General features: G+C 46.3%; 1 non-coding gene across 1 annotated transcript; it reads left to right on the top strand.

Annotated features, from left to right (window-relative positions):
• The first annotated feature begins 17,289 nt into the window (after positions 1-17,289).
• Positions 17,290-17,427, top strand: LOC114810704. Its single transcript, XR_003758399.1, has one exon. It is a non-coding gene; the product is annotated as a small nucleolar RNA SNORA7 (small nucleolar RNA).
• The last annotated feature ends 876 nt before the right edge of the window (positions 17,428-18,303 follow it).

The raw sequence follows: 18,303 nt of genomic DNA, 5'->3' as shown, positions 1-18,303 counted from the left end.
CAGAAACTCACATTCAGGGATCTCTGTCCCTCTTCACTTTCCCACCTGGGCTCTGGGGCATCTTTTCCTTGAGTCCAGTTGTGGACAGGGAATGTGTTTACCACCTCTGTTGTACTGGACTCTCCCACTCAATCAATCGATCAATTGTATTCATTGACCACTTACTGTTTACTCACGCCCTTGGTGACCTCATTTGCTCCCATGGCTTCAACTATCTTCTCTAAGGGGATGATACCCAAATCTACAGCTCCTCCCCTGTTCTCTCTCCCTCCCTCCCTCCAGGCTCACATCTCCTCATTCATTCATTCATTCATTCATTCAATAGTATTCATTGAGCGCTTACTATGTGCAGAGCACTGTACTAAGTGCTTGGAATGTACAATTCAGCAACAGATAGAGACAATCCCTGCCCAATAACGGGCTCACAGTCTAAACGGGGGAGACAGACGACAGAGCAAAACAGAACAAAACAAAAACAAGACAACATTATTAAGATAAATAGAATCATGGAGATACACACTTCATTAACAAAATAAATAGGGTAGTAAATAATATATACAAAATGCACAGTGCTGAGGGGAGGGGAAGGGGGAAGAGCAGAGGACGGGACGGGGGGAAGGGGAGGGGAGGAGGGTCAGAGGGAAAGGGGGGACTCAGTCTGGGAAGGCCTCCTGGAGGAGGTGAGCTCCTCCTGCCTTCAGGACATCTCTAAGTGGATGTCCTCCCTCCACCTGAAACTCAGCATGTCCAAGACTGAGCTCCTTATCTTCTCTGCCCAACCCTGTCCTCTCCCTGACTTTCCCATCACTGTGGACGGCACTAATGTTGGTATTTATTAAGCGCTTACTATGTGCAGAGCACTGTTCCAAGCGCTAGGGTAGATACAGGGTAATCAGGTTGTCCCACGTGAGGCTCACGGTTAATCCCCATTTTACGGATGAGGTGACTGAGGCCCAGAGAAGTGAAGTGACTAGCCCACCGTCACACAGCTGACAAGTGACAGAGCCGGGATTCAAACCCATGACCTCTGACTCCCAAGCCCGGGCTCTTTCCACCGAGCCACGCTGCTTCTAATCCTTCCCGTCTCATAAGCCCGCAACCTTGGTGTCATCCTTGACTCCGCTCTGTCAATCACCCCACATATCCAATCCATCACTAGAACTTGCCAGTCACACTTTCACAACATCACCAAGATCTTCCCTTTCCTCTCCATCCAAACCTCTACCACATTAATATAATCACTCATCCTATCCCGACTGGATTCCTGCATCAACCTCCTTCCTTTCCATTAAACTTCTGTCTTCCCCCACCTCAGTCTATACTTCATTCTGCTGCCCGGATTATAATAATAATAATGTCGGTATTTGTTAAGCGCTTACTATGTGCCGAGCACTGTTCTAAGCGCTGGGGTAGACACAGGGGAATCAGGTTGCCCCACGTGGGGCTCACAGTCTTAATCCCTATTTTACAGATGAGGTAACTGAGGCCCAGAGAAGGTAAGTGACTTGCCCACAGTCACACAGCTGATAAGTGGCAGAGCCGGGATTCGAACCCTTGACCTCTGACTCTTATGTTGGTATTTGTTAAGCGCTTACTATGTGCCGAGCACTGTTCTATGCGCTGGGGTAGACATAGGGGAATCAGGTTGTCCCACGTGGGGCTCACAGTTTTAATCCCCATTTTACAGATGAGGGAACTGAGGCACAGAGAAGTGAAGTGACTTGCCCACAGTCACACAGCCAACAAGTGGCAGAGCTGGGATTCGAACTCATGAGCCCTGATTCCAAAGCCCGTGCTCTTTCCACTGAGCCATGTTGATTATCTTTCTACAGAAACGTTCTGAGCATATATGTACATATATGGGCATATATGTATGTATCTAAAATTCTATTTATATTAATGCCTGTTTGCTTGTTTTGATATGTTAACATATATATATCAATGCCTGTTTACTTGTTTTGATGTACATATACATATATACATATATATACATATATATATACATATATACATATATATACATATATATACATATATACATATATATATATATATACAAAACACATACATACATATATACATATATATATACACATATACAAGTAAACAGGCATTTATATATGTTATATATTATATATATCTATTACATAGATATGTATAATTCTATTTATTTATATTGATGCTATTGATGCCTGCTTACTTGTTTTGATGTCTATCTTGCCCCTGCTAGACTGTGAGCTCATTGTGGGCAGGGATTGTCTCTCTTTGTTGCTGAATTGTGCTTTCCAAGTGCTCAGTATAGTGCTCTGCACACAGTAAGCGCTCCATAAATACAATTGAATGAATGAGTGAATTCAAACCACTGTATTCATTCAGGCATATTTATTGAGTGCTTACTGTGTGCACAGCACTGTACTAAGCACCTAGGAGAGTACGATGCAACAATAAACAGACACATTCCCTGCCCACAGTGAGCTTAAAGTCTAGAGGAAATACATGTCGCTGTACTAAGAGCTTGGGGGAATACAGTACAGCACAGCTGGTAAGCACCTTCTCTGCCCATAGTGAAATGAGCTTGCAGTCTAGGAAGGAGCTTACAGTCTCCCAAGTGCTCAGTACACTGCTCTTAACAAAGTAAGCACTTAATAATAATAATAATAATAATAATGACATTCATTAAGCATTTACTGTGTGCCAGGCACAGTACTAAGTGCTGGGGTGGATACCAGCAAATCAGGTTCATTCATTCGATTGTATTCATTGAGCACTTACTGTGTGCAGAGCACTGTACTAAGCGCTTGGAATGTATAATTCAGAAACAGATAGAGACAATCCCTGCCCAACAACGGGCTCACAGTCTAAAAGGGGGAGACAGACAGCAAAACAAAACAAGTAGTGACTGGACACAGACCCTGTCCCACATGGGGCTCACAGTTCCAGTCATTTTACAGATGAGGTAACTGAGGCCCAGCGAAGTAAAGTGACTTGCCCAAGGTCATACAGCAGACAAGTGGTGGAGCCGGGATTAGAACCCAGGTCATTCTGATTCCCGGGTCTGCTTCCCATATATATCAGTGAATGACTGATGGCAGACCCCTTTCTGGAGACAACTGGATGGGGACTGTAGCTGTTGGTTGTGTAGGCAGGAGTGTAAGGTTGCCCTGTCATACTAATAATAGTAATAATCGTAATAATAATGATAGTTCTTATCAAGGACTTACTATGTACCAAGCATTGTTCTAAGTGCTGGGGTTGATACAAGTTATTTAGGTTGGACAAAGCCCCTGTCTCATATGGGGCTCATAGTCTTATTCCCCATTTTACATTGAGGGAACTGAGGCCTGGAGAAGTGAAGTGACTTACCCAAGGTCACACAGCAGACAATCGGTGGAGCCGGGATTAGAATCCAGGTCCTTCTGACTCCCAGGCCTGGCTTCTCTCCACTAAGCCATGTTCCTTCTGTCCCTCATGGCCCAGCTCAGACTGCCTGGCCCCCAGGGCCTCAGTCACAGCCTCACCGTCCACCCGGGCACCCAGTCCCTTACCATTCCCACCCGCCCAGCCCCCACTCCAGACCTGGCAGGGCTCGCTCTCTGCTGGAGCTGCCTGTGGCTGCCACCCTGAGCCTGCGCTTCCCTCCTGGGCCTGCAAAGTGGTAATAATAATAATCATAAAAATAACTGTTATTTATTAAGCACTTACTATGTGTCAAGCACCGTTCTAAGTGCTACCACCAAGCTACCAAGGCAGGACACAGTCCCTGTCCCACATGGGGCTCACATCCTAAGCCCCATTTTGCAGATGAGGTAACTAAGGCTCAGAGAAGTGAAGTGACTTGCCCAAGATCACACAGCAGACATGTGGCAGAGCTGGGATTAGAACTCAGGTCCCAGAGCTGGGATTAGAACTCAGGTCCTCTGACTCCCAGGCTTGTGTTCTGTCCACTGGGCTATGCCATTTCTCATAAGTCTGGTGCAGCAGCCATGGAAAAGTCGGAATGGTTGTCCCCGCTCTGATTTTCTTCCCGGATCCTGATTCCAGCACCTTCCTCCATAGTCCCACCACTAGCTGTGTATTGGACTTTCAGACCCCTAGACTGTAAGCTCGTTGTGAGCAGCGAATATGTCTATTTATTGTTACATTGAACTCTCCCAAGAGTTTAGTACAGTGCTCGGCACAAAGTGCTCAATAAATATGACAGACTGACTTTCCTTTTCTTGAAATGCCCTCTCTTTCCCCGGAGGAACTAATTTTGCCGTTGAAACATAGAGGGAGAGAGGATTCAAACTGAGAGTTTTTTTCATTCATTCATTTATTTATTAGCATTTACTAAGCATCTACTTTGAGCAGAACACTTTCCTGGATATCTATTGCGTGCAAAGCAATGTGCTAAGTACGTGGTAGAGTACGATAAAAATATAAGGCGTGGTCCTCGCCCTTGAGGATCTTACAATCTCACTCCTCCTCTCCCTCTGCATCCCTAGGTAAATCTGTGAGTGCTAAAAGCATATTTTACGTTGGAGACAGGAGGGAAAAGAAGAGAAGCAGAACAGAGATGGGAGAAGATCATAAGCTAGATTGTAAACTCCTCAAGGGCAGGGATAAATTCTACCAATTCTACTGAACGTTCTCAAGTGCTTAATATGGGGCTCTGTACGTTATAAGCGCTCAATAAATACCACTGATTGGTTGGTTGGCAGGAGGATTGCACTGCGGGAGAAATAAGAATACTGTCATGCCTATGGGCACCGAAAAAGTTAGGTTTGACCCCCTCTAGCATAATAATAATAATAATTGTGGTGTTTGTTAAGCAGTGACTATGTACCAGACATTGTACTAAGCACTGGCATAGAGACAAGACAATTGGGTTGGGCATAGTCCCTGTCCCACATAGGGCTCACAGCCTTATTCCCCATTTTACAGATAACGTCACTGAGACACAGAGAATTGAAGTGATTGGTCCAAGATCACCTAGCTGACAAGAGGTGTCGCCAGTCTTAGAAGTCAGGTCCTTCTGACTCCCAGACCCTTGCTATATCCCTAGAACACCCTGTCTTCTCTAGACACCTTTGAGGGTTTTAATAGGAAAGGGTAGGGAGAGGGGATGTCTGAAGTCTAACTGGAAATGAGAGTTAAAAGTCCCTAGAATGATCGACTAACCAGACCCAATCTTAGCACAGGCAAGCCTTCTTCTCTCTCTGACTCTATCCCTTCATGGCTTCATCTCCATTCCCCACCTTGGTCTCTGCCTAGGCCTTGGAGGCTCTTACTATGTGCCAAGCACTGTACTAGGCACTGGGGTAGCTACAATCTGATCAGACACAGTCCCTGCCCTACTGGGGTTCACTCTCTAAGAGGGGAATTTAATCCCCATTTTCAAAGGAGGAAACTGAGTGAAAGAGCAGTTACATGACTTGCCCACGATCAGGAAGCAGGAAAGTGGCAGAACCAGGATTAAAACGCGTGTCTTCCGAACCCCTGGTCCTTGGGGAAACTCTGGGCTTTTGCCCTCTTCGTTTTCAAGAGTTCAGATGAATAATAATAACAATAATGATAACTCTGGGATCTGTACAAGCACTGGGGTTCATAGAAGGAAATCGGGTTGGGCACAGTCCCTGCCCCATATGGGGCTCCCCCTCTGAATCCCCATTTTCCGGATGAGGTAACTGAGGCCCAGAGAAGTGAAGCGACTTGTCCAAGGCCAAACAGCAGATAAACGGAGGATCCGGAATTAGAACTCATGACCTTCTGACTCCCAGGTCCTTGCTCTATCCACTAATCCATGCTGCTTCCCTACAGTAGGAATCTCCCCAGATCTGCTCTGTGTCATTGCTGGTTTGACCAGTACATTCATTCATTCATTCAATCGTATTTATTGAGCGCTTACTGTGTGCAGAGCACTGCACTAAGTGCTTGGCATGTACAACTGGGCAACAGATAGAGACAATCTCTGCCCAACAACGGGCTCACAGTCTAAAAGGGGGAGACAGCAAAACAAAACAAGTAGACAGGTGTCATTACCATCAAAATAGATAAATAGAATCATAGATACATGCACATCATTAATAAAATAGAGTAATAAATAATTTGGACAAATATAGACAAGTGCTTTGGGAACAGGAAGGGGGTAGAGCAGATGGAGGGGTAGGGGCAATGGGGAGGGGAAGAGGGGCAGAGGGAAAGGGAGGGCTCAGTCCGGGAAGGCCTCCTAGAGGAGGTGAGCTCTCAGCAGGGCTTTAAAGAGGGGAAGAGAGTTAGTTTGGTGGATGTGAGGAGGCAGGGCATTCCAGGTCAGTGGTAGGACGTGGGCCAAGGGTCAACGGCGGGACAGGGGAGAACGAGTCACGGTGAGGAGGTTAGCGGCAGAGGAGCGGAGTGTATGGGGCAGTACAGATCACGGCCTCGTTGTCCTCACCCTCAGGGACTGAGTGAATTCAGAGGGAGGTGGCCCATCGAACCTCCCTCTCTTCCTTGGGCTCATGCCCTCGCCGGCTTCTCAGAAATTGCCTCCCTCACTCCGCACCCCCTTCCCCCCTTCTTCTCCATGCCCTCCTCCCGCCACTCTGGGAGCCGTGTCAGGCCCAGAAGCCTCAGCCCATCACAGGCCTCTCCTCTCCTTCCTTCCTCTCTCCCTCCCTCCCTCCTTCCCACTCTGTAATGGCTCTGGCTCTGCTCCTCACTCTCGGTGTCAGCATCAAGCCACTTAAAACCCTCCGCTCCCCCATTTCCTCATCCGCGATCTAGTAATGGTGACTGCCCCGCCCCACCGGATGCCGTGGGGTCATTAGGTGCTGCAAAGTGCATAGAGAATACACCGTGCTGAAGGCCTTCGTCAAGTAGGATCATTATCGGCCCGGTGCGGGCATCCCCAGGGAGCTAAATATCTTCAAATGCAAAATCCTCATTCCTGCATCCCTGGCGCGCTCAGCCTCTAAGAAGCAAGAGGATACTAAACCTGCCCTAAAGCGTACGATGCCCGTTCTGGCTCCAAAACAAAATCAGATCTTCTGAGAGCATGTGGAAGATGGAAGAGAGAGAGGTTCTAAGAGATGCTCCGGAGTTCACTGTTCTTTCTCGTCTTCATTCCCTTTCACAATCTCGGCCCTGAGGTGCTGAGCCAAAAGTCCATCCTGGGTAGAACTGTTGAGGCTAGTCAGTTTTTTATTTTTTTTACGGTACTGGTAAGTGCTTACTATGTGTCAAATACTGTTTTAAGCACTGGTGTAGATCCAAGCTCATCAGGTTGGACACAGTCCCTATCCCATATAGGGCTCGCAGTCTTAATCCCCGTTTTACAGATGAAGGAACTGAGGCACAGAGAAGTGAAATGACTTGCCCTAGGTCACACGAAGCAACCAAGGAGAGGAGCAAGAATGAGGCAAGGCTCTTCTGACTCCCAGGCCCGTGCTCTATGCACTAGGCCACACTGCTTCTCATTCCAGATTCTCCTGCCTCTGAACCATTGCTCATGCCCTACCCTTGTCTGGAATTCTCTCCTCAATCAAATCTGCCAAAATCGTGTCCCTCCCCTTCATTCAAGTCTCCTGCAAATCCATTTATCCAGGATGTATTCCTCTCTGAAATTCCACTACTCGAGGCCACGTCATTCCAACAGCCCCTCTTTTAGCACTTACCTCCATAGCGATTGACATACTCAAACGATTTATTCCTTTCTTTCATACTCATGCTATTACTGGCTGAATCTATATTTCTCATCCCGTTCCTGCTGTGTGTATATTCAATTCAATCGTATTTACTGAGCACGAGAAGCAGCGTGGCTGAGAAGCAGCGTGGCTCAGTGGAAAGAGCACGGGCTTTGGAGTCAGAGGTCATGAGTTCGAATCCCGGATCTGCCACTTGTCAACTGTGTGACTGTGGGCAAGTCACTTAACTTCTCTGTGCCTCAGTTACCTCATCTGTAAAATGGGGATGAAGACTGTGAGCCCCACGTGGGACATCTTGATTCCCCTGTGTCTACCCCAGCGCTTAGAACAGTGCTTGGCACGTAGTAAGCGCTTAACAAATACCAACATTATTATTATTATTACACAAAGCACCGTTCTAAGCGCCTGAGAGAGTACGATATAACAACAGACACATTCCTGCCTACAATGAACTCACAGTCTAGAGACAGTATTCTGTAAACTCCTTGGGTATAGGGACCTTGTCTTATACTTTTATCGTACTCTCCACAGTGCCTAGCATAGTGTCCTGAGGATGGTAGGCATCCAGTACAGTACTTGGGGGAAGCAGCATGGCTCAGTGGAAAGAGCCTGGGCTTCGGAGTCAGAGGTCACGGGTTCGACTCCCGGCTCTGCCACTTGTCAGCTGTGTGACTGTGGGCAAGTCACTTCACTTCTCTGTGACTCAGTCACTTCATCTGTAAAATGGGGATTAACCGTGAGCGTCACATGGGACAACCTGATTACCCTGTATCTACCCCAGCGCTTAGAATAGTGCTCTGCACATAGTAAGCGCTTCACAAATACCAACATTATTATTATTACTCTGCACACAGTGCTTGTAGATCAGTACTCCGCACACAGTAGATGCCCAGTAAAGTGTCCTGCCTCCAGAAGACACTCAATAAATTCTCCCGAGTGAATGAACCTATCCTCTCCGGACCCCAATTTTCTCATCTATAAAATGAGGATGATAAGCCCCGTTTATACCTACCCATGAGGTAGTCATTCAATCGTATTTATAGAGAGCTTCCTATGTGCAGAGCATTGCACTAAGTGTTTAGGAGAGTGCAATATAACAATAAACAGACACATTCTCTGCCCACAACGAGCTTACAGTCTAGAGGCAATGAGCTCGCAGTCTTGAGATGAGTTTACAGTCTCCGAGGATCTGGAACTTTTTTGGCGGGGGGGAAAATTACCCAAGCCACCTGGATATAAGATGAGATGATTGATGTCAAAACACTTCTGAGAAATTAAAGCTCTACAAATGCAAGTTATTATTCCAGTTAGGATCTGCATGCAGGACTTCTGCCCGTGGTTATAAGATGTCAAGGTGCTTTAATCGCTTCTCCTGGAGGCAAGGACAATAGGCTGGTTCTTAAAGTACTGAAGTTGAGGGAGCACCACCATCACCTGAGCAGATAGCTTATTATAATTATTGTTTGGTTTGGTATTATTACTATTAACAATGACATTGTTGTACACTTACTGTATTCCAAGCTAATCCCTTGTCCCACATGAGACTCACAGTCTTAACGGGAGGGAGTGCTCTACCACTTGTCTTTTGTGTGACCTTGGGCAAGTCACTTCATTTCTCTGTGCCTCAGTTACCTCATCTGTAAAGTGGGGATTAAAATTGGGAGCCCCACGTGGGTCAGGGACCCTGTTCAATCTGACAACCTCGTATCTACCCCAGTGCTTAGTACACGCCTGGTACATAGTAAGCACTTAACAAATACTGTAAAAAAAAGACCAAAAATTGAATCTCCATTTTAGAGATGTGGAAATCGAGGCCCAAAGAAGTGTCACATAGCAGACAGTGGCAGAGCCAGGATTAAAACCTGGGTCTCCAGACTCCTGGCCCTCTGTTTTTTCCACTAGGCCACGCTGCACCTCCAGTTTTGTTCTCAGAAGGAAGAAGGGAAGATGTTTGAGCTACAGAACAGAGAGACATGCATGTGGGATGATTTCCCATTGCCTGTGTACAAGAAACCATGGGCCAAGAAGCCGGATGCTGTTTTCTCTCCATTCAATGCAGGCGCAGCATCTTGGCCCCTCAAGTGCTGTCATTTTTTGTTTTCCCAGCCCTTGGCGTGCCTTGCCTGTGAGGGAATGTGGCCAGAGGCTAGTAGGTGTTGCCTTTGCGATGGCTCTGAGCTCCGGCCTCTCCAACAAGGCCCCAATTTGGCCGTCTGATGTCCTCAGGGGAGTGTTTTCTCTGGAACTGCTGGCAGAGATTTCATGAGAATAGAAGAACTGTCTTCTGACCCCTTTTGGAGTCGGGGCTTACTAATATAGAATATTCTACATCCCCTTTTTAAATTTTCCATAGCATGTAGCCTTTTTGACAGCCGGAAGGGAGGCAAAGATGATTCTAGGAAGCCCAGTGGGTTTTCTCAAAATGACCACTTATTTTGAAAACTTGAGATGGAAACCATCTTTAGGGCTGGGATTATATCTAACTGACCTCAGGCCTTTTGCATGTGGGTGCTTGACCAGACTTGTCATTGGCTTAAGAGGACCAGATGTGATGACTACTTGCTATAAACTGGATTTCAGGTCCGGTTCGGTGGGTGTCTCCTCTGCTAATCTGGCAATTCAATAGTATTTATTTATTGAGCGCTTACTAGGTGCAGAGCACTGTACTAAGCGCTTGGAAGGTACAATTCGGTAACGGACAGAGACAATCCCTGCCCATTGACTGGCTTAAGCAATCACACTGGCAGCTCCAGAAGCAACTTCATGCGGGGCCAGGAGCAGAATCGAGCAAAAACATGGATCCCACCGGATTGGGCCGGGCAGCTGGGACCCCCAGGGGCTGGCTGAATGTTGCCTCTTCAGCAGGAAAACAGAGATGTGTTCAGATTATACAGGGATGACTTTCAAAACAGACATAAGCCTGCCTCATCATCCCAGTTCACTTTCATTCATTCATTCGATCATTTATTAAGATGTATTTATTGAGTGCTTACTATGTGCAAAGTACTGTTCTAAGCGCTTGGGAGAGTACAATATAACAATGAACAGACAAATTCCCTGCCCACAGTGAGCTTACAGTCTAGAGACAGTGAGTTTACAGTCTCAGAGGATTCAGAGGTTTTGGGCTTTTTTTGCTTAATTTTGAAAAATACCCAAGCCAGCTGGCTCCCTTCACCCGACTTCCCCTTTCCCACCCCACTCTCTTTTTTGGCAACACCCAACCTTGTTGTTTCCCCTTCATACACTGCAAATTCCAGAGAGATTCAATTGGCTCCATTCACTCTTTCCACCCCACCCACCCCCCGCCACATCGCTCTGAGTTTTCCACAGCTTTTCGCTGGCTGGCTACCATGGCAGGCTCCTTATTGGTTGGAGACGGGCACGGCCCCATTTTCTCACACACCGAGCATGTGAAACACATACCAGGGGATAGTCCGGGAGAGGAGGAGAGAATTCTTCCGCTGAGCCTCCAGCTGTCATGGCAACCCACCAGAATCCCCCCTCCCCAAGCTGAAGCTTGTACACTGAAATCTTGTCTGCTCCTCAATTATGTATCAGTTTCAAAGCATCCGTACTGGGCAGGAGAGTGAAGAGTGGAGTTCGATTAATCAATCAATCGATCGTATTTACTGTGCGCTTTCTGTGTGCAGAGGGGACTGTACTAAGTGCCTGGGAAAGTACGTCAGAGTTGGTAGGGGCATTGGAACAGGCTCTTTGGTAGCCAAAATGGCTTGGGAATTTGAAAAGTTTTTTAAAGGGCCAGTGAAAGAGGCCCTGGCATTCTCAGAGAGCTTTCAAACATAATTTGTGCAGAACAGAGAAGTGGTATGACGGGGCTTCCTTTCTTCCTATAAACTCCTTGAGGGCAGGGATCCTATTTACCTACTCTACTGCATTGTATTCTCCCAAAGGCCCTGGTCTTGATAAGTGCTCAGTAAATATCACTCACTTTGCACACAGAAAGCGCTCAATAAATACGACTGAATGAATGAATGTTATTTAATTGATCGATCCCCATCAAGTAGAAGGATGACGTGATGATGACCACAATGGCATTTGTTAAGCACTGACTATGTGTCAAACACTGTTCTAAGCACCGGGGAAGGTACAACTGATCAGGTTGGACCCCCCCTGTCTCACATGGGGCTCACATTCTTAATCCCCATTTTACAGTTGGGGTAATTGAGGCACACAGAAATTAAATGACTCACCCAAGATCACACAGCAGACAAGGGGCAGAGCCAGGATTAGAATCCAGGTCCTTCTGACTCTGAGACCTGTCCTCTGTCTATTAGGGCAAGCTGCTTTCTTAGAAGCTCCTTTACATCTGCTCTCCCCCTCCTACCTTACCTCACTGATTTACTACCAACTGACCCTGGACATTTCACTCCTCTAGCATCACTCCCCACTCACTGTGTCTCGAGCTCATCTTCCTCCTCACTGACCTTTCACTCATGATCTTCCTCTGTCCTGGAACTCACTCCCCCTTTTCAGACAACACACCACCAGAATTACCCACCTTCAAAGTCTTTCTAAAGTCATATCTCCTCCAAGAGGTCTTCCCCAACTAAGTCCTCGTTTCCCCTCCTTCTTCTCCCGACTGCGTCGCCTTTGGATTTGGATCTGTACCCTTTAAGCCCGTGCTATTCACCCCATCCTCAGTCCCCCAGTACTTACGTACATATTCAGAATTAATTTTCATATCTTTCTCTGCTTCTATACCGTAAGCTTCTTCTGAGCAAGGAGCATGTTTACCAACTCTGCTGCATTGTACTCACCCAAGTGCCTAGCACAGAGCTTTGCACACCTTAAGGGCTCAATAATTGCCAATGAATGATTGATTGATTGATTGATTATTGGGTTTTCTGCTTTCTTCCAGAGAAAGGCTGGGGCTGCCGGGGCCTGCTCCATGCCCTGAACTGCAGCTGATCATTTTGTTGTGAATGATCACTCTCCAGGTTAAGCAGGGTAGGCTGCTTGAACATTGCTGTGGAAAGGGAACGAGTCTACCAACAGTTATATTATACACTCCCAAGTGCTTAGTACAGTGCTCTGCACTCAGTGCTTGCTCAATATGCATGATTGATTGATGGATTGATTAGTCTTAGGCCAAAGTGGAAATCAGACAACAGAGACAGGAGTGAGAAGGAAAATGACATCTCTCGTCCTGGTTTGGGGGAATACAGGGCTCACTGAGGTTCAGCCAGGGAAAGGTCAAAAGGGAAGTGACCAAAGAAGGCTGGAAACTAAGATATCTCCCTCCCTTGTCCAGACTAACCGTTTTCTCCCTTGGCTGTCCCAGGGTGGAAACAGAAGAAGGGGGGAGGTCTTTAAAGGGGCACCCCTGTGCCCTGAATAATTCAGAGTTCCTTTGCTTTAAGTATAGGTTTATTCTAATAGCCACTTCTAGTTTCAGTTAAACTACTGAGCAGATGGCAAGAAGTAACTATTTGTATTCAAAATACGTCTCCCTTACAGCCATATTCCCGTTCTGCAAGATACCTCTTTCAGTCCCCAGAGCTGACACAAACTTGTGCTCCCAGAATGGTTGGAAAACTCTGCTTCGGGCCTTCACTGGGCAGTCAGTTCACAGGAGAGCCCTGCTTCAAATCTTCTCTTGCCTCTTTACCCTCTTCCCTCCCAGCTTGATCCCAGTCAAGATGCTTGTGGAGAGAGGCACTCTTCACCACAGGAACTACCTCCATAACAGCAGCTGTTCCTAAGCTGTCAGCTGTCTAGCTTTCACATAAATCTAAAGTGGCCAATATTCCTATGGCAGCTTCCCACAGCCTCCTCTGCCCTCTTCCATTTTCCTAAAGGCATTTATTAAGCGTTTATTCCGTGTCCTTCCTCTCCTCCAAAAGGCCTTCCCTGACTTAGCCCTCTTTTTTCTTCTCCCTCTCCTTTCTGCCTCACCCTGATTTGCTCCCTTCATTCATCCCCCTCCCAGCCCCACAGCATTTATGTATACTTATTTACATTATTTACATTTATTTACATTAATTTCTGTCTCCCCTTCGGGACCATAAGCTCCTTGTGGGCAGGGAATGTGTCTATTTACTGTTATATTGTGCTCTCCCAAGAACTTAGTACAGTGCTCTGCACACAGTAAGTGCTCAATAACTACAATTAAATGAATGAATGAAGTGTCAAGCACTGTTCTAAACGCTGGGGTGGATACAAGTTAATCAGGCCGAATACAGTCCCGCTCTCATGTGGGACTGACAATCTATTTAGGAGGGAGAACAAGTATTTAATCCCCATTTTGCAGTTGAGGAAACTGAAGCACAGAGCAGTTAAGTGACCTGCCTGAGGCCACACAGCAGGCAAGTGGCAGAGCCAGGATTAGAACCTAGGTCCTCTGGCTCCCAGGACCATGCTTTATTAATAATAATGTTGGTATTTGCTAAGCGCTTACTATGTGCCGAGCACTGTTCTAAGCGCTGGGGTAGACACAGGGGAATCAGGACGTCCCACGTAGGGCTCACAGTCTTAATCCCCATTTTACAGATGAGGTAACTGAGGCACAGAGAAGTTAAGTGACTTGCCCACAGTCACACAGCCGACAAGTGGCAGAGCTGGGATTCGAACTCATGGGAGCCCTGACTCCAAAGCCCATGCTCTTTCCACTGAGCCACGCTGCTTCTCCAAGAAGCTGCTGCTTCTCTTTATTCACGAGGCTCTGTGTTGTCTCTGCATGACCTCACCGCCAGTCCATCAGATGCTAGTGAATCAAAGGGTAACTTCCATGCACCTTGCTTCTAAGAGACTAAACAAAAGAAAGGGAAGGAAGGGTTGAAGGGAGGGAGTGGCAGGAGGGAGAGCAGAGGACTGAATCACCAGCATCTTCGAGGCCTATGATGACACACGAAGAGATGATCAGATCATGATGTATGGCCAGTGGAAATCCCTTCATACGAAAGAGGTGATTTAGGAGCCAATATATAACTGGGAAGCAACTGTGAGCTCCATAAACTGATCAGAGACAGGAGACTAAAATCTCATAATCTATGTTCTGTATACAATCCTTAATGTCCCTTTAAACATGTCATCTTCATCACTTAAATCACAGCTTTACCAAGATTCCCACATCAAAGGGAATCTAATTTGCTCTACCCTGGCCTCACTACTGACTTCATTTTTGCCAAAGTGACCTCTTAGAAGACAAATTGCATGCTTCAGTTCTGTGATTAGCTGTAGCATATGAGTGACGGCGCTAGTTGGAGACAGTAGGGTTGATGCTTTTAGGAGTGGCTAGTCAAGACAAGCAAAATATCCTGCAGGAAGCAGGGAGGCCTAATGGAAAGATCACGGCGCCGAGAGTCAGCGGACCTAGCTTCTAATCCCAGCTCCACCATTTGTCCGCTATGTGACCTAGGACAAATCCCTTCACTTTTCTTGCCTCAGTTACCTCATCTGTAAAATGGGGATTGAGACTGTGAGCCCCACAAGGGACATGGACTGTGTCCTCCCGATTAGCTTGTAGCTTGTATCTCCCTCAGGGCTTGGTATGGTATCTGGCATGTAGAACTTATCAAACTGCATTAAAAAAAATTATTTCAACTCACAACTTCACATAGCATCTGATTCTGAGCTTTACCCCTTTAAGAAGAGACAAAACATGAGTGGGTTTATCTTCTGGGTCATAATGGTTCTGACTAGATCCATTAGTAATATTTCCCCCAGTGGTCACAAAGCCCAGGACTGACTACAAACAGAAGCCACTCTGGGATAGGTGGGGAAGCAGCAGGGAGAAGCAGTCAGACCAGCCAGGACTTCTGGCACATAGCCAGCCCACAATAAAGAACAGTGAGATGTCATGATAATCATCGTACTCTGCCCTTTTATCTTTCCGCTGGAAGATGGGGATGACAGTTCTGTCTTTAAGATCCTATGGCATCTCTCCAGTGCTCTAAATCCAAGTGAAACCTGGGTTTAAGATGTATTGTACTCTCCCAAATGCTTCAAACAGTGCTCTGTGTTAATTAGAGAAGCAGCATTGCCCAGTGGATAAACCACAGGCCCGGGAGCCACAGTGCACTGAACTTTTCTGTGCCTCGGTTTCCTCAGCTACTCTCTCAAGTGCTTAGTCCAGTGTTCTGCACACAGTAAGTGCTCAACTAACACTTGGGGATTCAATACCTCTTCTCCCCTCCTACTTAGACTGTGAACTCCGTGAGGGACAGGGACTGTATCCAGCCTGATTAACTTGTATCTACTCCAGTGCTTAGAATAGTCCTTAACAAACACCATTAAAAAAGGTAAACTTTTAATAGATACCACTGATGATGACTTATTTAAAAGACAGTGTTTCAAGATGGAAATGTAATTCATAATAAAAATGATGGTATTTTTTAAATGTTTACTATGTGCTGAGGACTGTACTAAGCTCTGGGGCGGAGAAAACAAGATCGTCATGTCGGACACAGTCCCTGCCGTACACGGGGCCCACAGGTCTAAGGGGTAGGGAGAACCGGGATTGACTCTCCATTTTACAGATGAGGAAACTGAGACAAGAGAATTGAAGTGGCTTGTATAAGGTCTTGTCTTGTCTTATGCCGTCGAGTCGACTCCGACCTATAGCGACACCAAGGACACATCTCTCCCAGAATGCCCCACCTCCATCTGCAATCGTTCTGGAAGTGGATCCATAGAGTTTTCTTGGTAAAAATACGGAAGTAGATTACCATTGCTGCCTTCCGCACAGTAAACTTGAGTCTCGGCCTTCGACTCTCTCCCGTGCCGCTGCTGCCCAGCGCAGGGGTGTTTTGACTTGAAGCAGATTGCCTTCCACTTGCTAGTCACTGCCCAAGTTAGGAATGGGTAGGTTTCTCCTTGACTCTCCCTCCCTTAGTCAAGACTGGTAGAGAACTGGAAACTTTCCAGGTGTGACCATAATAATAATTATTATGGTATTTGTTAAGTGCTTACTGTGTGCCAAGCACAGTTCTAAGCACAGAGGTAGATATAAGTCAATCAGTCTGAACACAGAGTAGGTGAATGGCTTAGCCAGAATTTGAACCCAGGTCTCCTGACTCCCAGGTCTGTGCTCTTTCCACTAGGCCATGCAGATTCTCACAATTCAAGCCTTTATTCACCTTTCCCCAAACTTCTGGATGTCTATAATTAGTCTCCTGTCTCTAAATAGCATTCCTATCGACAAGAAACTGAAACCCAGACAGCTAGATAAAGAATTGGCCAATTCCCCTCAATTTTTATTTAAAATGATGACTTTCCTATAATGTTGATGGAATAATGAGAAAAGTATCACTAGGTTGCTTTACAGTCTTGGCAAATGTAACCGTAGCAATATAAGAATACTTCCCAGATACTGTATTTTTGTAACTTGACCTTTCTTTCTGAGAAAGAGGAGTCTGGATCTGAGGTTGGGTATAGACTATAGATTATCAGCACTGGAGAGGTTTGGAAGATATATATACATAGAGAGAGAGAGAGAGAGAGTCAATTGCATTTATTGACTGTGTGTAGAGTACTATATTGTACTTATATATTGTATAAGATAATATAATGGACAAATTCCATACCCACAATGAGCTTACAGTTTAGAGGGAGAGACAGGCATTAATATAAATAAATAAGATTACGGATATGTACCTAAATGCTTCCCCTCTCAGGGTCACACCTGGAGAGTTCCCAGTACTCTACCAGTCTCAACTACAGGAGGAAGAGTCAGGCAGAGGCATATCCAATCCATTCCTAGCTTGGGCAGTGGCTAGTGAGTGGAAGGCAATCTGCTACAAGGCAAAACGTACCTGCACTGTGCAGCAATGGCAGGGGAGAGAGTCGAGGGCAGAGACTCAGGTTTACTGCGTGGAAGGAGGCATTGGTAAGCCACTTGTGTATTTATACCAAGAAAACTGCAAGGATACACTATGAGAAGGATTGCAGGTGGAGGTGGGACATTCTGGGAGAGATGCGTCCATAGCATCGCTTTGGGTCGAAGACTACTCGACGGCATAAGACAAGACAAGACCTAAATGCTGTGAGGCTGGGGGGGGGGGGGGATGAAAAAAGGAGCATGTCAGGGTGATGGAGAGGAAGAAAAGGAAAAGAGGGTTTAGGGAAGCCCTCTTGGAGGAGATGTGCCTTCAATAAGGCTTTGAATGAAGGGAGAGTAATTGTCGGCCAGATATGAAGAGAAAGGACATTCCAGGACAGAGGCAGAGTATGGTTGCAAGATTGGTGGTGAGTTAGACGAGATCGAGGTACACTGAGAAGGTTGGCATTAGAGAAGCAAAGTGTTCAGGCTGGGTTGTAGTAGGAGAGTAGCGAGGTGAGGTAAGAGGGGGCAAGGTGAGAGAGAGAGCGAGAGAGGGAGAGAGAGAGAGAAAGAAAGAGTACACAGGAAGTTAACTGGAGTGTATGAAAAGTAGGGCTGGGGAAATAATAGCAATAATAATATTTGGTAAGTACTTACTATGTGCCAGGCACAGTACTAAGTGTTGGGGGAAATATAAGATAATCAGGTTGGTCACAGTCATGTCCCACTTGGGACTCACAGCCTTAATCCTCATTTTACATATGAGTGAACTGAGGCACAGAGAAGGGAAATGATTTGCCCAAGGTCACACAGGAGACAAGTTGCAGAGATGGGATTTGAACGCAGGTCCTCTGACTC

The sequence above is a fragment of the Ornithorhynchus anatinus genome, chromosome 3 (assembly GCF_004115215.2).
Source record: "Ornithorhynchus anatinus isolate Pmale09 chromosome 3, mOrnAna1.pri.v4, whole genome shotgun sequence".
Taxonomy (NCBI): domain Eukaryota; kingdom Metazoa; phylum Chordata; class Mammalia; order Monotremata; family Ornithorhynchidae; genus Ornithorhynchus; species Ornithorhynchus anatinus.
This window is presented reverse-complemented; position numbering and strand designations above follow the sequence as displayed.